A 24,776-nucleotide genomic window follows, 5' to 3' on the forward strand; every position below is an offset into this window, starting at 1 on the left:
CTCCTTCATTCCTCCCAGGCTAAGTCGTCTAGACTTCTTGGTGGGGGTGATGTGCCCAGATCTCTTGGAAGCATTTTCTACGGTAGGAGTTGTCCTAGATGTGGCCTTCAACTCCCTCGAGACTCAGGAGAGCTGCCTCCCACTCTGAAAGTGTTTCAGGAGCCTGGGCAGCCCTCCCACTGTGAACGAGATCCGAGGCTCCTGGACCTACCCTCTAGCCCAGGATGGTTTCATTTAGTGGAGCTTGGTTTCTGCCCTACCCTCAGCTAGCATACTTGAGAAAATAGGAAGGGAGGTTTGGTATGGCTGACCTATATATGGCAGAAAGTTTTGCATCAGGGCATTGGAAACTCTGCAGCCAGCAGTGGGAGGTCTCAACCAGTCAAGTTCTTTGTGATCCAGCCCTTGGCTCCTGCCTTAAGAAAGTCATTTGTCGTCGTCTTCCCTCTTTCCACCCCCTTCCCCTCCCCTCCTTTTCTCCTCTTCAACCGTAGCCAAACATGTTCCTTTCAAAAGTATGGTCTTCTTAAAAGTGTGTTTAAGAGGCACCTGGGTGGCTCAGTTGGTTAAGTGTCAGACTCTTGATTTTGGCTCAGGTCATGATCCCAGGGTTGTGGGATCGAGCCCCACGTTGGGCTCTGCACTGAGTATGGAGCCTGCTAAAAATTCTGTTTCTCTCTCTGCCCCTTGTCTCCCCTCACATGCGTGCGTGTGCATGCTCGCTCGCTCGCTCTCTAAATAAAAAAATAAATAAAAATAAGTATCATCTGCCAGGGACTTTGATTTTCACTGTGTTACTTGGTCTTCACAAACATTCTGTGTGGTAAATATCATTAACCCAATTTTACAGATAAAAGAACTGAGGCTAATTGGGATTTAGTAACTTGCCCTCTCTGGTAATTGAGCACTGGAATTCGGATCAAGGTTTGACTCCTGGGTTTGAACTCAAGCTCCGTCCTGTCTCCTGGGAGGATCGAGCGAGGTAGTAAGTGTGAGAATATCTTGTGAGCTGGGACTCACAAAATCCCCTAAGGATTCCCTCCCAGAATGATAAAAATAACTGACCGGGGCTCCAGGTGCATGGGAGAGTACATTTATGATCCCTCTCCTAGCCTGGAGAGCTTAGGTCAAGCAGGCTTAGGCAGACCCGGGTAGTTTTTATTCTAATACTTTCCCCAGCATCCTGAGGTAAAGGGACAGCACAATTGTACCTAAAGAGGCTTTTGTATTTCCTCCTCCTTTCTCACAGTCCCTGTGTCCTCTGTTGAATCTGACCTTGATGGCAGCCTATGAGGTAGCCAGCTCCATGCAGCATGGACCATGTGGTGGGAGAAGTGGCTCCCCCACCTGGCCATCGGGAGGCACAGCAGGTTTTTGGGTGCTCAGGGTAGCATCCCTCATCTTGACAGGTCCTGGAGAGGTGCACACTAGTGAGCAGATACGTTGTAGCTCAGTGTGGTGGGTGCTGTAGTTGAGGTATGGACTGCTTTCAGATGAGTTAAAGTCCACGATATAATCTCATGACCTATCCTTCTCGAAGCTGTCTTATGAGTCGGACAGGCCCTGATTGCATTGCATGCTGGCATTTTCTCTCAGGTAACCCATTTCGTAGGCTTGTACATGTGACCCATTGGACCAGGGATTCTTCTAGGAGTTGATCTGATCCCACCAGAAAGGGGAACAAGAAATTCACTACTCTTCCAACATATGACAAAAATATTTCAACACTTAGTCTTGATTTTTTAAAAGGATAAAAAGAAATAAAAGGAAATTATAACAGGCAGCTTTTCCAAAGCCCCGGAGCACTTAATCCTTTGTGAGGAAATAACTGAAAGATTCCTCCAAAAATCACGTCCAAAGAAGCGAAGCGAATGCCTTCCTGCCATCATCGCTGAATTTTGTTCTGGTCAACTGAGATGTGAAACAGAAGAAGAGTAATAGATCTAGAAAATACTTAGGTTTCCAGTATTCAACTGAGCAATCAACTGAGATGTGAAACAGAAGAAGAATAGATATATAAAATACTTCACAGCGGGGAAAAAGTCTAGGGACACACACACACACACACACACACACACACACACACTGTATTGGCTTAGTCCATGAGGTGACCAAGTGCACAGTTGGTGTGTAAATCCCAGGAATTTGTGAGGTTTGGAGGAAAGTCTACAAATCCTTAGCCTGTAGGAAAAGCTGCTAGTTGGGCAGTTTTCACTAGCGTGGTTAGGTTCCTCTTTGGCTTCCCCCACTCACTCCTGCAGGGGGCAGCAGTGAGGCACCTTGCCCGGCCCGAGGGATGCTGTGAGCAGGTTCCCCTGCGGATCTGTTGGGGGATGGCCTGGAATACGGTGGCTCCTCGCTTCCTCCCTTGGCCCTACGGCTCCAGACCAGAATCACAGCTTTTCAGGAAGAGGAAAGAGCTGTCATTTTCAACATTGGTGACATTATCTTTTCCTTCCATCCCCTCACTTACATCCTCTGGGTGGGTTAGCACTGCCAGAAATCAAATACATTTCTAAAGTATTTGGTCCATCCTATGAATTTGAAATATTTACTATTCCTAAACTAAAGTCTGTGCAAATGGAAGATGGTCTCTCCTGAATAATATGGTTTTCTTCATTTTAGAGAAAGTGTATGTTTATTATATTTTCGTGATAAAAATCGTCATGTAAAAAAATTTTAAACAGCATAAATTTATTGAAAGAGAACCCTGCATAACCCCTGCTCTCAGAATTAGCCCCTGTTTATCACTCATATTCTTCTGTATTTTCTTTATGCATATACTATCACATTTTGATAAATTTTTCCTACTGTTTAATATTTTCCAAGTACTGTTCTAAGGGCTTTGTAAATAATAATTTAATTGTTACAGGAACTCTGTACACAGACACTCTGACATACATTGTATATGACTTAAAATCTTGTAAATAAAATCAACCAATCATGGACAACCTTTTTATATTTTATTCTCTCTTTATAATAGTTGCATATGACTCCATCGCATAAATTCACCTTAATATTCCTAACTACTTTCATTTTGGTTGCTTCCAATTCTTTTTTTTTAATTTAAAAAAACTTTTTAATGTTTGTTTATTCTTAGAGCACGGGCAGGGGAGGCGCAGAGAGAGGGAGATACAGAATCAGAAGTAGGCTCCAGGCTCTGAGCTGTCAGCACAGAGCCCGACGCGGGACTCGAACTCACAAACTGTGAGATCATGACCTGAGCTAAAGTCAGACGCTTAACCGGCTGAGCCACCCCTGATTCTTTGATATTATAAATAGTACTGAAATTAACATCCTCATGTCTTTTTTGCACGTGTATACCATTTCATTTAAGGGTATACACATTTTGCAGGTGTTTTAACATTGCCAGATTTTGCTTCCAAAAGGTTATACCTACGTCTGTGCCCATCAGCAACGTGTGAGAGGTCAGTTTCCCTACGCACTTGTTTTCACTCTCTTGGACAAAAAATACTGCCTTTGAAATGAGGCGGGTTACAGTAAGCTGAAATAACAAGATCCTTTGCTAACAACTGGCCCTTTTAACTGCCGCCTTGCTATGAGTTATGACTAGTGACATGGACAGACTTTGGCATGTACAGAAAGCACTTGGGTTTGAGATCCAGCTGTCTGCCAACCAGTGTGGCCTCACTCAAGATGCTTAATTTCTCGGGGTGCCTGGGTGGCTCAATCGGTTGGGCATCCGACTTCCGCTCAGGCCATGATCCCACCGTCTGTGGGTTCAAGCCCCTCATTGGGCTCTGTGCTGACAGCTCGGAGCCTGGAGCCTGATTCGGATTCTGTGTCTCCCTCTCTCTCTCTGACCCTCCCCGCCCGAGCTCTGTCTCTGTCTCAAAAATAAATAAACATTAAAAAAAATTTTTTTAAAAAATGCTTAATTTCTCTGGGCCTCGGTTTCCCCTTCTGTAAAGTGAGTCTGAGGTCATCCGTCCCTAAGCCACTGTGAGGTATGAATGCTTGTTTTCCCTGGCCCCTTGGCCTTGTCTAATGGGAGCCCTCTAAGTGCTTTCGCATAGGTTCCCTCCCCTGGTCTTCATCCTATGTCATTTTCTCCCTCTTGTTCACTCTCTGCTGTCATGAGTAGAAAAGAAGAGCCAGACAGGGGTGGAGACAGAGTTTTATAGCCTTCAGCACTATGTCTTGTCTGAGTAACACTGGAGCCATTGATTTAGAATCTCTGTAAACTTGTCACTTTATGGTTGGCAAAGTAAGTTATTTATCTGAGTTAATGATTGGGAGAGAGAACTGTGAAGAAGTTGCCCATGGCCTGCCATTAACCAGGATTCTGGCATAAAATTACAGGTTACATGGGATTAATTCAGTGGTCCACATCACACAGAAAAGCATACGGTTGGGTGTTCCCGTTTCAGGTTGTTTCTTTCATTTGTTCATCTTGTCACTGCTTATGTCCAGCCTTGGGCTTGTCATCATGACTGAGGGGACTGAGACACAAGATTCAGAGTTTCCAGGGCACAACCCCAGGGGCGGGGGGGAGGGGTGTGCTCACAAGTCCTGTAAGAGAGATTCCTTCAAAGCCATGAGGAAAAAGAGGGGCTTAGGAAGGCTCCAGGAGGACTTCCGAGGAGTGATAGCATGTGCAGTGATTTCTAGCTCCAGATTTTCACGGAAAGAGAGCGGGAGGCTGGGAAGGAGTGACTCATCCCACTGTTTGGGTCCTGGTGTTAATCCAACAGGACATCTGCTGAGGTCACTGTGTTAATAAACTTTTGTCCTATGGAAGACCTGTAGAGGGAAATGTCTACAAGATCATTTCAGTGGTGGGGTGAGGCCTCCCTTGGCCATCAGGAGACCCCAGCAGTTGCAAGGCAGTCCTGGACCAGGGAGAGCTCGCATGCCTGTCCATGCTCCGTCCTCTCTGGTTGGGAATCAACCGTGAGGTCGCCTTGACCCTCTGAGCAGAAGCCTTAATTGTCTGAGGGCTTAAAAAAAAAAAAAAAAGCCAGTTTAAAGATTTGAACTGAGGAGGTATCGCTGAATTTAAAGGAGTCTCAGGGGGGATCATCTGGAAATGGAATCAGTGAACTGTTAGATCAGCTGTTGAGGCTGGGCAAGCAGGATGAATTAAAAGTGACCAGCGAAAAGCGACCTCACACCTGGCACTGGGAGGGAAAAAAAGCCTAGCAAGTATTTGAGAAGCTGCGCCAGTCTCTTGGGCCAGAATATAGTTATCTTGGCGGGAGTTTGGGGGAAAGTAGGGGAAGGTTTAGAGCCTGCAAATGAACAGAGAAAGACTTTACACTGAAGCAGACAATTGAGTTTGAGCTCTGGCCTTCCAATACTTCCCAGAAGTGTGGCTTTTGGGGCAAGTGTAGTGCTCACCGGGGCATCTGCTCAGGATCCCCCTTAGGACTACCAAGAACCCCACATGGCCCTGTCCTCCTCAGGATGTAGACAGGAATCACAGGTTGCTGGCAGGGAAAGTGTTTCTCTTCCATAGGCATGGTCCTGTACCAGGGGTTTGCTGCATAGCCACCCAGTTGCTGTCGCTGCCTCCTCCCACCTATGGGACCACTCAGGTGTGAGGCTACAAGACTCCCGCAGGGCAGGTGTGAGAGTCACTCTAGCATAAAGGCCACATGCTCCGTGGGAGCCAATATCTCTCGTAAATACACAGTATGCCCAACTAACTTCTACGGTTCCTGCAAGGATGAGGTCTGATTAGTAGTCACAGTACTTAGAGAAACCTAAAATGATGGTGTCCCCCAAGAGGTGTTTATACTCCATTTATAGCTCTTCTCAGTCCAGATGTGGTTTAACTACCAAGGGTCATTTTTACCAGGAGCAGTGTTGCTTAGTAACATAGCTGGCATTCTATCTTTATCAAGTTTCCAGGGGAACAGAGTTACAAGGTAAACTGAAGGTTAAATTCTCATGCAGAAGGGGAAGAGATTTTGTCAATCCTTCTCCCACAGTAGGTCAGCTTACCTCTCAGAGATCCAGTTGATTTATCTGTGGAGTGGCATCAGTCTGCCCTAGCCCAAATGATGGTAGAAAGTCAGATGTGAAGGATTCTCTTTTTTTGCATAGCACAATTCACGTTTTGTCTTTGTTGTCTCTACCAATTGCAGACATCTAGCTATCAAGTATTATGACTTCTTGTTTCCTGATAGCTGGAGCTTATTGACCTTGTGGGTTTCGTTGCATGGTGTGAAAAAATTGCTGAGCTCTGAGTGTTCGAAACGTGGTAGAGTCCATTCATTTGCTGTCTGTTAATGGTGCCCTTTCACAAGTAAGGCAGGTGGAGGTCAACCGCTCTTTGGCAAACGCAGGTTTCATTGTTTTAGTTTGTATTTCACACCAGTTTCCTTTTGTTCTAAACAAAGGATTGACATTGTCTAACTGAATAGATGAAAAGTCCTAAACACGTGGTACCAGTCTCCCAAATAACACCTTAAACAGTAATATTGTTCCACTCTGACACAGTGTATGTAAATTGCCCATATGCAAATCCAAGAAGGGACAGCGTGGTAGGTCTCTGTTAAGTCTAAAGGGCACAGCTCAAGTCCCATGATCCGGTGGGACAGTACACTCAAGACTCTGACGTGTTGTCTCTCAGGGTGTGATTAATGGATCATGGACACCGGCATCCTTTGAGTAATTGCTAGAAACACAAATCCCGAGGCTTTGCAAACCTAGTCCTTCTAAGTCAGATTTCTGAATGAGCCTGGAAACCCACGTTTTCTACCCCTGATACTCTTACAGCAGTGAAGTTTGAGAACCCCTCTCCTAGGGAGGACTTCTGGGTCACCTTTGAAAGGGCATGCCGCCCTCCAGCTGCCCTTCCATTCCCAGCAGCCTCTTTGTAGCGTGTTGTTGTAGGGAATAGAGATAACGTAGTGAGACACCCGGACTAATGCCTGGTGTGCAGCAGGAGCCCAGTAAATGGGAAACCATTCAAATTTGCATATACATTTTGCTGTACATATATTTAAACTTATTCTCAGTGCCCGTAACTTATGCTGGGTGAACTTACCTCCTTGTTTGGGTCTTCATACCTTCTTTTGGCTCCGTTCCATTGCCTCACTAATCTGTAGTGGAATTCTTATTGTAATTAAAAAAAAAAATCTTCAGTATTCCCTTGTGTCAGCTGAGCTAATAGAAAACAAAGGAAAAGGATTTTGATCCCATACTTAGCCTAGAAATATGAAAAAGGGAGCATCACTGTGGGGGTCTCGGTACAGTAGCAGAGGTAGTGTGCTGCAAAGAAGTGTTTTGGGGGGGGAAAGTCAGCCCACCCTTTCTCCGATTGGAGAATCATCTTCTGGTTCTTTCCCTACGTGGCGCTTGAAGAGCTTGATGTTACTTTACCAGGGCACTGCCCTATTCAGAGGGAAGGATGAACACTAGTAAAGCTTCCTAGCCAAACTCCATCCTAGCTGCTGTTCTTAGCTGGAGCATCAAATTAAAGTCAGACTTGAAGGTGAAAGAAATCGTTTCTGGTAGAGTCTCTCTGGCGACCTTTGGGAGCCATTTTCTTGATCTGTGTAATTCAGAAGGGCCTTCAGAGAAGGTGCATCAGTCCTTCTAATGTGGGAAATTAATAACCTTTAATGCTAAAGCCATCCTTTTTCACGGAGAAGACGACAGATATAACCATGTTTGCTTTCCTCTAAATATGGATGTGTTTCGAAGCCAACGTGTGAGCTTATGGCTCTCTGCTGTGTGTCCTGTTTCTAAAATACAATAAACCTGGCCCGTTGTAACAGGAAGAATGAGTAAAGGAGAGAGAAAAATAAATCATTTCAGGAGATGAAGTATCTATTTGATTAGCTTGTGTCAGGAATGGAAGATGGCTCGTTGATGTGCTTCTGATCTTCAGATGATAAATCTCCGCATTTTTGCTTCCATCTGCTATGTGGCAAGCGTCACACAGACGTGAATTCAATTTAATTTCAAGGATCATTGGTAGGGGAAAGTATTTATGTTTCTCGGTGCTCTCATCGTCATTTTTATCCAGGTCTCATCTGCAGCCAGGGCCTTGCTGTCATTCCTTTAAATGTTCTTTTTAAATATTTAAGTATTTGACAAAGTTGATGAGCATGACGAGATAAATACATTTTGGGATAAATGTGCTTAACTTTTTTATGGGCACAAGTGGCCCGTGTTCACGACACACAGAAGGAACACTGTGCTGATCAAACGGACAAGAACAGAAGGCCGGTCAGAACGAGGGGAGAGCTCCTGAACAATAAACTCGGCAGCTGGCGTAGCAACTCGACAGGGAGCTGCTTGTGCATGTGTGCGTGGCTTCTCTCTGTGTTGAGGACTTCGCATTCTGGGGCTTAAATGAACCTCATGGATAAAATGCCCGTTTCTGCACCATAGCCTGCCTTCACAATTCTGCCAGTGTGTGTTTCGTTAGGATTCCAACACGTAGCACATACGCTAGGGAACCTGTCTTCCCCTGATGAGAATGACGAATGAGGGGGTCACCTGGAGAACGTTTGTTTCCAAGACAGCGGTCCCCATGCAGCCATATCGTGGTAGGCGTGACGCACAGGCCATCTGCAGGCGTCGTGCCATGTTAGTGCTCATGCTGCAGAGTGGTTTATGCCAAGGCACTGTGGTCACAGTTTACGTGCTTAGTGTCCCAGGAGCTCCTGTCATCAATCTTTAGCTGCAGTCACGTTGATTCGTGCGGTGAGCAAGGCTGTCGGAACTTTGTGGATAGACACTAGCTGCTGCTGGAAATCCGCGGCCTGGCCTGCTTGCCTTGTGAGAACAAAGGTAAATAAGGAAGGCCCCTCAACACCTAATGGTCTCTTTGCCGTTTTCAAAATGAGAGAAGCACGGCATTTTTATGAAATATGAAATGGAGGTGGGAATCAGTGACTTGTAATAACTCACCGTGGGTAAAGCAGTTTTACAAAAAAAGCTTGCCTCAGGGCAGTCCAGACACTGAGTCTCTGCTGCCCCCTACTGCCCAGGTTCTGTATTGTGTCTCCGGGTAGAGCCTTGGTGTCCTGCCTGGCGCTCTCAGGGCACTCTGGGAGGATAATGACTTGACATTGTCTAGGTGTTTTCTTCCGGACAAGGCCTCCCCACATTTGCTTCCTCATTTGAGAGAACGCGTGCGAATGGAAGAAAAGCCACGTTCTGGACGCGACCAGGCTCATGCGGCAGTGTCAGGAGCTGACAGCAGGCCCAAACTAAACTCATCTTCGCAGGGCCGTCCGCCCCCTTCAACAGCCACCAGCTGGTGGATTTAAGAATCCAATTTAGCCCTAAGAATAAGCATCTATGAAGGCACTGGTTGATTTTTGCTACAGGAAAAGTTCTGCTAGATGTGGCTTTATTTTTAATCATGCCGACCCGACTCTACAGTGTGGAGTACATGAGTCTCCCTTCTTTTATGCACTCATGTACTTGAAACTGAGTTCAGCACATTATTGGGTGCCCTCTAGATATCCAGCCTCATGCTAAATACTCAAAAGCGAAAAAGTCGATAATGTCATCTTTGCCCTCGTGGAACTTAGGGTCTGGTGGAAGAGACCAATATTAAACCACAAATAATCTCATGACATTTTGTGTCAACTGCTTTTTTTTCCCAAAGACTAATAACATACATTCCTCTCCACCAAGTCCTGTGTTAAGTGCTTTTAAGAAGAAGATAAGGTGCTAAGAGGGAGAATGAAGGAGAGATGAAGCCAATTCTGTGCGTTAGGTAGAGCCTCATTGGGGTGACACCCAGAGAAAGTCTGCAGGGGTCTACTTTGCACAGAGGAGCCACTCTCATCCAGAGTTTAGAAATAAAGGATGTTTTAGTAAGCAGTTTGGTGAAGAGAGGTCATTTTCCTTTTAGAAATGAAAGTCTAAGGGTGCCTGGGTGGCTCAGTCGGTTAAGCGTTTGACTTCGGCTCAGGTCATGATCTTGCGATTCATGGGTTCGTGCCCCACGTCAGGCTCTGTGCTGACAGCTCAGAGCCTGGAGCCTGTTTCAGATTCTGTGTCTCCCTCTCTCTCTGCTCCTCCCCCACTCATGCTCTGTGTCTCTCTCAAAAAATAATAAAGAAACATAAAAACAATTTAAGGGGCACCTGGGTGGCTGGTGGGTCAAGCGTCTGACTTCGGCTCAGGTCATGGTCTCAAATCTCATGGGTTTGAGCCCCATGTGGGGCTCTGTGCTAACATCTCAGATCCTGGAGCCTACTTCAGATTCTGTATCTCTCTCTCTCTCTCTGTGCCCCTCCCCTGTTTGTGCTCGCTTGCTCTTTCTCTCAAAAATACTAAAAAATAAAAATAAACAATAAAAAAATAAATGAAAGTCTGTATCTTGGGCCAGCTCTTTTTTCTCTCTCTGGTCACAGGAGAAGTAAAAAAATCACAGGGACTCAAACTTTTGGTGCAAAATTTCAAAAAGAACTTATTCACATTTTTCTTCTCACAGTTGAACAGAGGCTCATCATGGGAGTAGAGAGTTTCCTGACCTCATAGAAACAGAAACAGAGGCTAGATCGTCCCTCACCGACATTACTAAAGGTGGGGTTTCCTGTATTAGCAAATGGACTGGGATAGATACTCTCTAAAATCCCTGGCCGATACAGGATTTGATTATCTTAGGCAAAGGGTAGAGTTGGTATGATTTTAGAGGTGATATGGTTCTGAAAAGGCCTAATAATGACACGTATCCATCGTGGTTGATCAGCGTTCACAAAGGCTCGCCTTTGGGTTGGTTCCTTTGAAGGTATTCATTCCTTCCAAAACAACATTTTATTCTGGATGGTGCTGCTTCCATTCTGGGGTTCGTTTCTGTGCTGAACAAAAGAAGTTGCATTTTTAAAAAAATTTTTTTTTCAACGTTTATTTATTTTTGGGACAGAGAAAGACAGAGCATGAACAGGGGAGGGGCAGAGAGAGAGGGAGACACAGAATCGGAAACAGGCTCCAGGCTCCGAGCCATCAGCCCAGAGCCTGACGCGGGGCTCGAACTCACGGACCGCAAGATCGTGACCTGGCTGAAGTCGGACGCTTAACCGACTGCGCCACCCAGGCGCCCCGAAGTTGCATTTTATGTAGGCAATGACTTGTGTACAGTTTATGATGACTTCTTTCCCTCCATTCACACAGTTGGGAAAGATCTCTCCTGTAACTTCAGATAAGTTGTCTAGAACTCGCAAAGCTCGTACTGTGAGGCCATCAAAGAGGCCACAGGCCAGGATCTCTACCATGTAAAAGAAGTTGTGGCTACTGAGTGAGAAGTTGTTCAGGGGTGGTTTCGATCATTTAACACTTGGATTCATTCCCTGTCCTCTTCCCAGAAGAGCCAGATACAAATATTTTCAGGGAGAGTTATTTAAATGTGTGTGTGTGTGTGTGTGTGTGTGTGTGTGTGTGTGTGTATATAAATGTATATATGTATATATATAAATGTATATGTGTGTGTGTATATATATATATATATATATATATATATATATATATATATATATATATTTAACACATATGCTGTAGGGGGCAGCATTCATTAAGGAAAGTCAGAGGATAGCCCGCCAGAAAGAGGAATTATTTAGGCCTTTTAAGGAAGAAACTGGGCCCCGTTTGTAAAGATTTCTATGCACCAGAGACACTCATACTGTCCTGTTGCTCATTTATGGACAAGGCTCTGGCCCTTCAGTAATAATATTCTTTAGGGCACCAGGATCACCTTGTCTCCTATGAAATTTATCTGGTCTGGAGTCTATACCAGTGAGCACCTGTGCGGGAGAGTGGCTTTTCCACAAAGGATGTATATGCTAGGGTGCAGATTCTGACCCTGATGGCTGATGCCAAGCTTGTGTTCTTTTAGCCATGTTCTGAGCCTTTGCAGTCTCCAGCCCTCCAATGAGAAACAGTGACTATTTGGGGCGTCCAGGTGACTCAGTTAAGCATCTGACTCTTGACTTCAGCTCAAGTCATGAGTTCGAGCCCTGCATTGGGCTCTGTGCCAACAGTGCAGAGCCTGCTTGGGAGTCTCTCTGTCCCTCTCTCTCTGCCCCTCCCCCACTCACACCATCTCACACCATCTCTCTTTCTCAAAATAAACTTAAAAAAATTACAAAAAAAGAAAAAAGACATAGTGACTGTTTCCCATGGAACTGCTTCAATCCTGTTACTGCCCAGCAAATCATAAATATTAGTGAAATTTGTGGGGGCTAACCTTTTTCTGGATCCTCCCGTCCTGAGAAAGTTGGTGAAGCAAGTTGTGACTTGTTGGTTGACCCCTATCTCCCCAGGCCCTAAAAAGTAGGGCTTCGAATAATAGCCGTGTATATGCCAGCCTACAGGTTGATGGGACGGCTCTGCTGAGGCGTGCCAGGCTTGGCTGATCTCACTTGGACTCGCTCATGCATCTGGGGTCGTCTGGGCGTCCACTGGATGCTGGCTAATCTGTACTGCCCTCATCAGAGATGCTCCCCTTTCTCCCCCTGGTCTTTGGTCCTCCAACGGGCCAGTCCAGGCTGTCCTTGTGGTGGATGAGTTCCAAGACGGGCTAAGAGCACAGCCCTGTGAGGCCTAAACCCTGGAAAGGAATGGAACATTGGTTCTCTTCTACAGCGCTCTGTTGGCCAGAGCAAGTCACATGACCTGGCCAGGTGCATGGGATTGGGAATCCTGCACCAATCGAGGGAGGAGCTGCGGAGCCCCACTGCAGAACGTCTGTGATACGGAGAGGGTGGAGACTTGGGCTATTTTTGCAGTCAGTCTACCACAGTAAATAAGCAGGACACAATGCATGTATATTATTGATGGATTGATTTCACTTGTCAGGGTAATAGACTGTTTTCATGGAATCCCATGAAAATGAGACTCCTGCTCTGAGCTCATAAAAGATAAGCTGGGGCGCCTGGGTGGCTCAGTCAGTTAAGCGTCGACTTTGGCTCAGGTCTTGATCTCGTGGTTCGTGGGTTTGAGCCCCGCATCGGGCTCTGTGCTGACAGCTCGGAGCCTGGAGCCTGGAGCCTGCTTTGGCATCTGTGTCCCTTTCTCTTGGCTCCTCCCCTGCTTGCGCTCTGTTTCTCTCTCAAACATAAATAATAACATTAAAAATTTTTAATAAAGGGCTAAGACACACGTCGTTTCCTGCAAGTATGGGGCTATATCGCTTTGCCTGCTCTCAGTGGGGTGAGTGGCTGAAGGATCCTTTTACTCCAGCCCCGCAGAAGGTCTCTGAATAGCAGACACAGCCCCCTTGCTGTCTGAAGCCCCCTCTGGCCACACCAGGAGCTGTCTGCGAGAGTAGCATCCTGCAGAACGGGACTGGCTCCGCGTCAGCCGTGTCAGGCCTCTGGAGTCCTTGGTCTTCAAATACCCATGCTGCTCTGCTTTTTCTTTGTTGTGCCAGCTGGTGCGAGTTGTGTGATGAAGGTGGTCTGAATGCCAGACTGGCGTTCAGGGCACCAGGGGTCTGTTCCCAGCGATCCCACTTGATGGCCACATGACTTGAACATCTCTGAACTTCCGGTTCCTCAGCTCTGAAAATGGAAGCAAGAGTAGCACCGACCTCATAGAGTTATGGTGAGGGTGACATGTGATGAAGCATAAGGAAAAAAACAACACTGAATTATGTATGTCGTGATTGTCAAACGCGTGAATTAATTCATGAGTGTATACAGTCTAAAATGACTACAATGGGCAAAGTAACCACGGCAGCTGGGCGCAGAACCCCTAGGAGCCAGCTCTCCACTCCCGGTATTTTGCTTCAGATCAGACGTCTAAAGTGCCCGTATTACAGCGTCTTAGCTACATCTGTCATGGATGAACTATCGTGAAGGATGTTTTTGAAAACCAAAAGGACCAAGAAACCCAGAGTGACCTTCAGTAAACAAAACAGCTTCTAACAATTGACCACTTGTCATAGCTCGGTTATCTTACAAATGTGTAACCTATTGATTCTTGAAATCCCCCACTGCACTCATTGGGGGAGGGGAGGTTCAGGATAAAAGTATTGATTTAGACACGCGAACATATTGGAAGAAGCATTTGTTAGCCATTTGTATTTTTCATAATTTGGCTGCTAAAGTAGGAGAAAGAAGATACATCTTTCAACAGAGTTCTGAACAAAAGGATATTATTAAGCAAAAGGATATTAGCCAACTTAATTATACTCCTAAAACAACTTAAAAGGTCATGATTGATGGTATTTGCACAGTGTTTTGGAACAAAGGACCCTTTGACTAGTAAAGGAGTTTTTTCCTGAATGTGATTCTATTTTTCCTTTTGTTTGTCCATCATCCTTCAGTCTGCGTTCTCTGATCTTTTTTAATGCATCCAAACCTACCGCTCCACTCCTGGGGGCTGGCAACTGGAGCATCTTCGGACAATGAAAGGAAAGACGTTGTAGCTGAACTAAAGAACGGTCCAAGGAAAGGGGAGGGGCGCCCACCCTGAGCGTGGCGATTTCTGAGCTCCCTTCCGTCTGCGCATGCCAAGACGCCATGGCTCTGGCCTTGGGGTGTTGGTCAGCCTTCGTGGTCATGTCTTGGCAAGCGAAGTAGCCACTGCTGGCCGGAAACTGACCAGGACTGTTCAGCCTCATTTTGGAGCCCCTCAGATCACCTTCTGGCATGAAACGCTTCAGAAACCATTAAACGGCCGAGGTCGAAGCTGGATTCCTTGAAGTGCTTCCAAAGGCTTTGGCATGTCTGCCTTTTGGATGAGCTTAACTAAACAGAGAACTTTTCAGGTCTGGTGTCTGGGTGGCGGGCGCTCCCCCTGGGCACTGGAAGTCACCCTGAGGTTGGGGGAGTAGGAAGGATGGGAAGAAAGAGAGGTTTGGCTCTTGGTGGCTCGCTGCTTATTCTTTGTCTTCTCCTTTAAGCCGTTCTTGCTGTCGCTATCCACCCGAGAAGGTAACTGCCCAACACCTGGAGGAACAGACATTTCCCAGAGACCGAGTCGAGTGTGTGGCTGAGCAACAGATGCCTCTGATTCCTTCAGGGTAGTGCCATCCAGTAGACCTTTCTTCAGCTCCACCTGGTGGTGCCCCCCATCGGTGCCGCTAGGCGAGTCAGCTGGCTACGTGGGGCTGTGACACCCTTGAAATGTGGCTGCTGAGAGGAGGAACTGACATTCGAATGTTTTCAATTTTAGTGAATTTAAATGGCCACACGTGGCTAGTGGCTCCGGTATTTGACAACATATCTCTGAATGAAGTCTATCATTTAGAAATGGCTTCCTCATCACTAAAGACCAAATACTGTTAGATTCCATTAAAATTTTTTTTTTAATGTTCATTTTTGAGAGAGAGAGAGAGATTGCAAGCAGGGGGTGGGGGTGGGCACTGAGAGAGAGAGGGAGACAGAGAATCCAAAGCAGGCGCCAGGCTCTGAGCTGTCAGCACAGAGCCCGATGCGGGGCTCAAACCCACAGACCGCAAGATCATGACCTGAGCTGAAGTCAGACGCTTAACTAACGGAGCCACCCAGGCACCCTGTTAGATTCCATTTATATGAAAATGTGGAGAATAGGCAAATCTCTAGCAACAGATAGCAGTATTTGCCAGGGCTAGGGGTCAGGGTGGGCATGTAGAGAGGAGCTGTGGTGAATGACTGCTAATGGCTACAGAGTTTCTTTTTGCTATAATAATTTTTTTTTTAACATTTATTTATTTTTGAGAGGTAGAGACAGAGCGTGCGTGGGGGAGGGTCGAGAGAGAGGGAGACACAGAACCTGAAGCAGGTTCCAGGCTCTAAGCTGTCAGCACAGAGCACAATGTAGGTCTCAAACCCATGAACCGTGAGATCATGACCTGAGCCGAAGTTGGACGCTTAACCGACTAAGCCACCCAGGCGCTCCTGTAACAAAATGTTTTAAAGTTAGATTGTGGGGATAGTGGCCTAGCTTCATGAATATACTAAAAAGTATGGAATCATACCCTTGGTGAATGTTATGGTGAGTTATATCTCAGTGAAGTGGTTTTTAAAAATAGTTTGCTTTCCTTTTTTTTTTTAATTTTTGTGAAATTTATTTTGAGAGAGAGCAAAACAGTTTGCTTTCTTTTTTTAATTTTTTTTGAAGTTTATTTATTTGAGAGAGAGAGAGTGATGGTAATGGAGAGAGAGAGCTCACGCACGCGAGCACAGGGGAGGGGCAGAGAGTGAATCCCAGGCAGGCCCCGCACTGTTGGTGTGGAGCCCAACGTGAGGCTTGGACTCCCAAATCATGAGATCATGACCTGAGCCGAAACCAAGAGTTGGATGCTTAAGCGACTGAGCCACTCAGGCGCCCCCAAAATAGTTTGCTTTCATGCCAGATCCAAGTAGATGTTCAGACCCTAGCTCTGCAGCTACCCAGTAGAGTGCGTGGTTAAGTACCTACCTTTCCCTGAGCTTCAGTTTCTCCTTGGTAAAATAAGGGTATTGCCTTTGCCTCAAGGGTAGCAAAGAAGAGAATTTCTGGTCCTCCGTTGTATCTTTATGACTTTAGTCCATTTCAGGTCCTGGGTACAGAGCATGCACCCTCTTTTTCTGGGAACCTAGTTCCAGAAGCTGCCTGGTTCCAGGAGAGCCCCAGGCACTAAACAGAGCTTTGAGCCAGTAGTATCCTCCCTGTTCCATCCATTCCCTCTGTTACTGCAGTATAGAGAGCCTTTGGTGCTGGTCTAGGAAGGTTAAGTAACAGCTAAGATAGTCATATGTTTTGCCTTTGATCCAGATAAAAACAGATCGTAACTTCGAGTTGTCAATTGATCTAATGGGCAGAAATGGCTTTCCATTCCCTTAGCAAGCAAAGATTCCTAGGGGACAAGGAGGAGATTCCTGGTTGTAAAACATCCTGCAGTTTTTCATGGTTTGTGGTTTGTAGAATTTCTGGGAAGGACATTCTTCAGGAGCATGTCTGAGCGGGTCTTCTTCTTCTCCCACTTCTCCTATGGGCTTTTGAGAACAAAGGCCTGCCAAAGCGTCACAAATCAGTGACTTCAGAGGAAGTAATTGTTACTGTTATCTTCCTCCTCCTCTTTGTTGCCATCATAAAGCCTATAGTCTGTCAACAAGCAGATGTTACAGATACCTGCCTTATAAGTAACTTTAGGGCCTGTATTTAATGTAGCTCAGGCAATGAACTGTAAACAGAAGGACTTGTAACAACGAAGTGATGATAATGGTACCTGATGGTTATTAGGTATTCCTGTATGCCTGGAGTTATTTTAGGTACTTTGCATGCTGGCCTCTTTTAATTTCTCATACTGGAGAGGGTCATAGTATCTTCTCCATTTTATGGATGCACAAACTGAGGCTCAGAGTTAAATAAGTTGCTAATATCAGGCAGCTGATAAGGCCGGAGCTGAGATCTGAACTAGGATCTACGTGATTCCGAAGCTGGTATTTTGCTTTTAACCATCATACGATCAGACAAGCTGGCTTCGACTAAATTCACTAATCATCGAGCCCCATTTTTGTGTCAGGTGCTGTACAAATTTCTCAAGATGCAGCAATGACTGAAGCCAGCAAATGTCAGACAGGTGTTGAATTAATTACACAGAAGAGGAAAGAGTGTTCTAGAAAGAGGGAATCACATGCTCCAAAACTAGGAAGAGCAGGGCCTCATCAAGGAAATGAAAGTTAAGTGTGTGTGTGCCTGTCTGAAGCAGGCAAAATGACTTTTTCACTTCTACCCAGCAAATCAGGGCTCGATGGAGTTCTGTGAGGGCAGGGAGCATGCCATCATGTTCAGTAAAATCTTGTCGAAAGAATAGATGGTAGCCGAAATGGGATTAGAACCCAGGTTCCCTGAATCTGTTTAGTGTTCTGCCCCGTCATATCACTCAGAGAACCCTTGGACAAATTCCAAACTGGCCTTGGACAGTGGATGTTTATAGTATTGTGTTTTATAATGAGTCCCAAATTTGGTCTTCATCCCCATTTCTGGCACAGAGCTCCTAGAATTCTTGGAATTTCCCAAGTGATGAGCACAATAAAGGTGTTTATCTTTATGCTAATGAAGGGACTCCTACCACACCCAAGGATGGGGGCTGGTTGCCAGTGGAGGCAGCCAAGTGACTGAAGGACTGAAACTTTCAGTCCCACCCCCTGACCTCAGGAGAGGAAGGAGGGGCTAGTGATTGAGTTCACTCACCAGTGGCCAATGATTTCATCAATCATGCCTTAGTAATGAAGCCTCCATAAAAGCCCAGAAGGATGGGACCTGGATAGCTTCTAGATTGATGTACACGTGGAGATGTGGGGACAATGGTATCACAGAAGCTCCATGCCCTTCCCCCTGCCTTTCCTTATGCACCTGTTGCATCTTGCTGTTCCTGAGTTATATCCTTATATAATGGTCTAGTAATCTAGTAAGTAAAATGTTTCTCTGAGTTCTCTGAGCTGCTTTGGCAAATTAATCAAACCCAAGGAGGGGTTTTGGGTACCTCCAATCTACAGCCAGTTGTTTAGAAGCACAGAGGCATTAACTTGTGCTTTCGACTGGTGTCTGAAGTGTCAGGGGTTAGGGGACAGTCTTGTGGGACTGAGCCCTTAACCTATGGGATCTCATGCAAACTCTGGGTAGACCGTGTCAGAACTGAGTTGAAATGTAGGACACCCAGTTGGCGTAAGAGAATTGCTTGGGAGTGTGGGGAAACCAACTACCCCTGCCCACCCCTCCCCCAAATCCTTGTAATGACCTAGTGTGTGCCTACACAGGCCGGTCATGGCAGAAACCAATTTTCACAGTGCTGGAGTGAGAAACCCCAGCCTGGAGATAGGGCTGCAACAGAGGTGGAGAAAAGAAACTTACGAAGTTCTGTCCAGAGGCTTCGTGGACCTGATGGGCTTACGGTAAAAAAAAAAAAAACGGACAGGACATCAGATCCAGTGACAGGTTTATCTGTGGACACAGGGAACCTGGCAGAGCTCTCAGTAATTTTCAGTGTCTGTTAGCAAAAGGCAGCCCTGCCTTTGGGAGCACACACGGTAACTTTTACAGCCAGTGTGGCAGTTCTAACAGGTGAGATGATAGACGGCAGGGATGTAACTTCTTTTGGTGCTTACATTCTAATTTTTAAGCAAAATGCCTGTGTTTGGTAGTAATGCTTTAACTTTATCTCATTAAATAAAGGTGAATGAACTATGAACAGCAAGATGGCTAGGGCCATTGTTACTCAAATTAAGAAAGTGCAGGGGCTCCTGGGTGGCGCAGTCGGTTAAGTGTCCGACTTCAGCCAGGTCACGATCTCGCGGTCTGTGAGTTCGAGCCCCGCGTCAGGCTCTGGGCTGATGGCTCAGAGCCTGGAGCCTGTTTCCGATTCTGTGTCTCCCTCTCTCTCTGCGCCTCCCCCGTTCATGCTCTGTCTCTCTGTCCCCAAAATAAATAAACGTTGAAAAAAAAAATTTAAAAAAAAAAAAAAAAAAAAAAAAGAAAGTGGAGGGGCGCTTGGGTGGCTCAGTTGGTTAAGTGTCTGACTTCGGCTCAGGTCACTATCTCATGGTTTGTGAATTCAACTCGTGGTTTGTGAATTCGAGCCCCGTGCCGGGCTCTGTGCTGACAGCTCAGAGCCTGGAGCCTGCTTCAGATTCTGTGTCTCGCTGTCTCTCTACCCTCCCATGCTCATGCTCTGTCTCTGTCTTTCAATAATAAGTAAACGTTCAAAAAATTTTTTTTCAATGGAATTTTTATCTGGACTCTGGGATGCCTTTGCCTCTTCACTTGTAGAAAAGATGCACAAAAATGATTCTGCATTTTCTGTATCTCTTGAAAAAGCCTACTTTGCTTTCAAACACCTGCAGCTCTGAGCAGATGTTTATATTCTACTTAAACACACTTGGACTTTAATGTCCTTGCTGTTGGTTCCTAAAATGTTAAGTAAAGGAAACAGGGAAAAGAGTGTTTAAATGTAATATTTTAGGATGCCTGACTCCTCATCCACCCCACAAAACTGGTCGCTACTGCTCTCTGTGTCTTCGGCACCTGGCACGGAATAGACCTTCATTCAATGAATGAACACATCTGCACAGTCCACATCAAACACCCATCTGCACAAAGACCATCCCATCGGTCTAACTGGAAATCCTCACCCTTGGGAACATGGCCCTGTGGGATGTCTCTTCCTAACCCTTGAATGAGTTTCCTGGGGACCCAGACTATGTCTTACTTTTCCAGGTACCCTACACACCCTTCCAAGGAGCGTCCCTTTGTTCGACATTTGCTCACCCGACATGTTTAGCTCTACACTCATTTCCGTGAGCTGAAAACTTACTGGCAAATGAGAGAGAAACCCGTTGAGGCTGACCCATCCAGTGTGCAGTTTTACTAAAGGCAGGGATGGGGCATGTAATCAGAGTTGTCTGAGAGAATCCATGCATTCCTGGTTGCTATTTTAAGACTCTCCTTCTAAACTGATATCCTTCAGGTTTATTTGGTTTAACTCCTGCTCTGGAAGCTGGCTTGTTTCTGTGCATCAGAATGGTCATGAAAGCGGCTCCTCCAGGACTCGGGCTGGACAGCTGCAGAATAGCTGGCATTTTTCTGTCCTTCACTCTGTATTGACAGCAGGTTTGAATCACCCTGCCCTGTTTTCTGTAACATAACTAGGCCAGAAATCATTTGAAAAACACTTCAGATGCCTGATTTGATCTTTTCAATGAGAGGGAGGCATTGCCTGGTACATTTTGGGTTTGGAGATTTATTAAGAACATACAAGGACCTCCCTTTTCTGCCCCTCCTAGTTCCCGCTGATCAGCATGGGAGTGGGGGATCCTTTCACACTTAGGAATATCCCATCAACCCACTGCTTCTACCCACTTGGGGTAGAATTCTTGGAGCAGTCTGCCCACTCACCCCTTTGCTGCTGGCCACACCAGTTGGGCCTTCTCTGCCTTTCAGCTGGGTCTCTGGCTGGTTTTCTTAAGCTCCCCTGGATCTCTGACACAGCTCTTGCCCATCATACAGAGGGATTCAGGTGTTCTGTAAATGGTAAGCCTGTGTATGCCCCCGGCCAGGTACAAGCAACACTCATGCCTGCCTTTCCCTGAGAAGGGAAGCTTTGAGACAAGAGGGAGGCTGGTAGCCCCCACTCAAGTTCCAGATCTACTGCTAATTCAAAGAGTGATCTTGAGCAGTAATCATACTCTCTGGGTCTCCAGTTTCTCCTCTTTCAGAAGGGGCCTTGTACTAACTGACCTGGGTCTTTTTTTTTTTTTTTTTTTTTTTTAAAGAGTCTCCATGCCTAACATGGGCCTTGAACTCACAACCCTGAGATCGAAAGTCACATGCTCCACCCACTAAGTCAGGCACGTGCCCTCCCCACCCCCACCTGAGTGTTTCCTTTCAGCTGTAATGTACGTTGATCACTCAGTAGTGCCCACTTCTATGCCTTTCTCATCCCTTTGCCTTCCTTACTACCTTACAAGTATTGCCCAGTCTCTAAGAGCTAACATGACGCTGGATAAACCTTTTTCTTGTCAAAGCCAAAACGAGGACTTCATCCTTGGAAAGTGCCTTTAACCAATACCAGCTCTGTGGACTCCTGAGCCAGCGATAAGCTGAGCCGGCTGAGCCAGCTGAGCCAGCTGGTACTGGCTCATGAGAGCCAATTTCAGAATTTTTAGGCGTTTCCCAAAACTGTTGATGCCATGTTGGTAGTTGGAAATCTTCGCTAGCGGAATATTTACACCACAGAAATCGGCACACTCTGTACATTAGAGCGTTTCTTATTTTTCTCCAGAGAATCGCGTATTAGATGTTCACCAGCCTACCACTGAAATTCAAATGAAATTGATCCATCAGCTAACAGGTGGAAGAAGACCTAATGTCCTTTCCAATCTTTCTGGGAGTGTTTTTTGTTTTTTTTTTTTTTTGCTTATTTTGTTCGATTGGTGTGAGGATCCGTTTACATTACTGTTGGTCAGTATCTTCCTAGTTACTGTTTTGCTGAAATACCTGAGTTTTAGGTCATGTATCTTACCATTCTATGTGCAATATCCTTCTCTCGCCCACTGGAACTGCCTCAACTCATTCTGTCTTCCAAAGAGTGACCTAAGGCCTTGGGCATAGATTTTTCCTGAAGGTTTAAGGCCATGGAGGGGTTATAGTGTTGCAATGAAAACAGCTTAAAATTGAATATTGAATGTTCCTGTTCTTTTCTTTTCTTTTTTTTTTTTTTTTAAGTTTATTTGTTTTGAGAGAGAGCATACATGAGTGGGGCTGAGGCCAAGGCCAAGAGAGAGAATTCTTTTTTTTTTTTTTTTTTTTTTTAATTTTTTTTTTTTTTTCAACGTTTATTTATTTTTGGGACAGAGAGAGACAGAGCATGAACGGGGGAGGGGCAGAGAGAGAGGGAGGCACAGAATCGGAAACAGGCTCCAGGCTCTGAGCCATCAGCCCAGAGCCCGACGCGGGGCTCGAACTCACGGACCGCGAGATCGTGACCTGGCTGAAGTCGGACGCTTAACCGACTGCGCCACCCAGGCACCCCAAGAGAGAGAATTCTAAGCAGGCTCCACACAGTCAGCACAGAGCCCAACTCGGGGTTCAGCCTCATGAACCATGAGATCACGACCTGAGCCAAAATCAAGAGTCAGTTTTTTAACTGACTGAGCCACCCCGGCGCCCCTGGATGTTCTTATTCTTAAAAGTCCTTCCGCTTCCCTGTCACTGGGAATTTCTCAGGGGCCAGCTTTTGTTTTTAAAATTCCTCCTCCTGCTGTACTCAGCTATCCTTCTTACCTTCTTCCTTTCTTACACAGAGCAGTTTATCTCTGTTTTCTTATCTCCTTCCAGACCCTGCCCTCCAGAGCCTCTTCTTCCATACTTGGCGTGGCCTATATTCAAGGCATTTCTTTTAACCAGAGCTTCTAAGACCTCTAGTAGCGGCTGTTAAAATCATATTGTTTTTTTCTCATTCCTCTCCAAATGGGTAGCTGACTGTCTCCAGTTAATAATTCATTTTAACTCATAGATGATACACAGCTCTGCCGCACCAATCCAACGTATCCATTTGGTGCACATTTATTAGGTGTTGACTTTGCGTTAGCCATTAAGGTTTCATGGAGTCCATCAAGGGCTTAGTTTTTTTTGGGGGGGGGGGGAGGGTGAGTGGGGGCTGTGGAAATCCCAATCAGAAGTTACCTGTTCTTCATAAAGAAGAAAATGACTTTTACTCAGAAGAGGGAACTTAGGTAAACCCCTAGAACATGGACTTTGGAACACCTAAGTACCATTTCTGCTCTCTGTTGGACCTTTCAGAGGGTGAAGGCACATCACCATCGCCTAGGAGATCCCGTGAGCTGGCCTGCTTTCCCACACAGCTCCCTCTGGAGGGCATAGGAGCGGTTCTGTGCAGGGACCTGTTCTCTGTCTCATCTGGTCTGTCAGTGCTCCCTTTTGGAAATGTTCTCCATTCTCCTCCTTCCTTGTTCTTCCCACCAAATGTCCAATTCATCTTTTGTATGTTTCAGGTTAGACCTTGTTTCCTCTAGAAAGTCTTTGCTGACCCCTGAGACTGAGTTTGAAGCCCCTTCTCCCAGTGTCCCCAGCACCCTGCCCTTACTCTCTGGTTGTCCTCATCATGCTGTATGGTTATCTTGCCAATCCTTCCCTAGCAGGCAGGCTCCTTGAGATTGGGGACTGAGCCTTATTCTCTTCTCTCTCCACTGCTGTCACAGAACTTGGTATACAGAGATTCTCAATAGATATTTGTTGGTAAGGTGAAAAAATGAATATGTGGATGAGCTACAGGGTAATTTATTTACAGCTCAGACACTGGACCCAGCAAATATGTACCTGTCATTTGATATTGGACAAGCTACTTAATCTTTCCAAGCCTCAATTTTCTCATCTGTAAAAGGGGCATGTATCAGTGTTTACTTCTTAGGGTTCTTGTGAGAGTTAAATTAGACAGTGCAAGTAAAGTACTTAACACAGTGATTTTTATACAGTACATATGCTCAATCAGTTATTAATGATTAATCATATTGAATGATTGAAATCAGAAAAGCAAATGATAAGGAAATAAGCTGATATTTTTGGTGTATGTACCAAAAAGCAATAACTTCCAGCGTTTAACTGGAAGAGAAATTATCCTACTTCCAAATAACATCTAAAGCTGTATCTGTGGGGGCGCCTGGGTGGCGCAGTCGGTTGAGCGTCCGACTTCAGCCAGGTCACGATCTCGCGGTCGGTGAGTTCGAGCCCCGCGTCGGGCTCTGGGCTGATGGCTCAGAGCCTGGAGCCTGTTTCCGATTCTGTGTCTCCCTCTCTCTCTCTGCCCCTCCCCCGTTCATGCTCTGTCTCTCTCTGTCCCAAAAATAAATAAACGTTGAAAAAAAAATTTTTTTTAAATAAAGCTCTATCTGTGATTTTTGGTGGTCGATACTAAGATTGAGAGCTGCAGCCTGAAGCCATCACAGAGGGTTTCCAATTAGACTCAAGTTTTACTGAAGAAGAGAAATGGAATCACGTGCTTTTGAAGAAAAAAAAAACAAATCAAATTCCTATTGCTGTTAACTGGCGTAACTAGAATATAGTTAATCAGAATATCTCTTTTTAGTTGTTTAAGGCATTTCTAAAATGTCTTTATTTTGCCTCCGTTTTTGAAGGACTTTTTTTTTTAATTAAAAAAAATTTTTTTTGATGTTTATTTAGTTTTGACAGAGAGAGCATGAGCAGGGGAGGGGCAGAGAGAGAGAGGGAGACACAGAATCTGAAGCAGGCTCCAGGCCATCAGCACAGAGCCCGATGCAGGGCTCGAATCATGACCCACGAGATCATGACCTGAGCCAAAGTCGGATGCTCAACCGACTGAGCCACCCAGGCACCCC

At 45.7% G+C, this 24,776-nt stretch overlaps 1 protein-coding gene across 10 annotated transcripts in view; it reads left to right on the top strand.

Moving 5' to 3' along the window:
- The window catches only part of NAV2 (neuron navigator 2), a 741,507-nt gene that overhangs the window by 528,245 nt on the left and 188,486 nt on the right, over window positions 1-24,776 (top strand). The gene's annotated exons all lie outside the window — the stretch shown is intronic.

Source organism: Prionailurus viverrinus, chromosome D1, assembly GCF_022837055.1.
Source record: "Prionailurus viverrinus isolate Anna chromosome D1, UM_Priviv_1.0, whole genome shotgun sequence".
Taxonomy (NCBI): domain Eukaryota; kingdom Metazoa; phylum Chordata; class Mammalia; order Carnivora; family Felidae; genus Prionailurus; species Prionailurus viverrinus.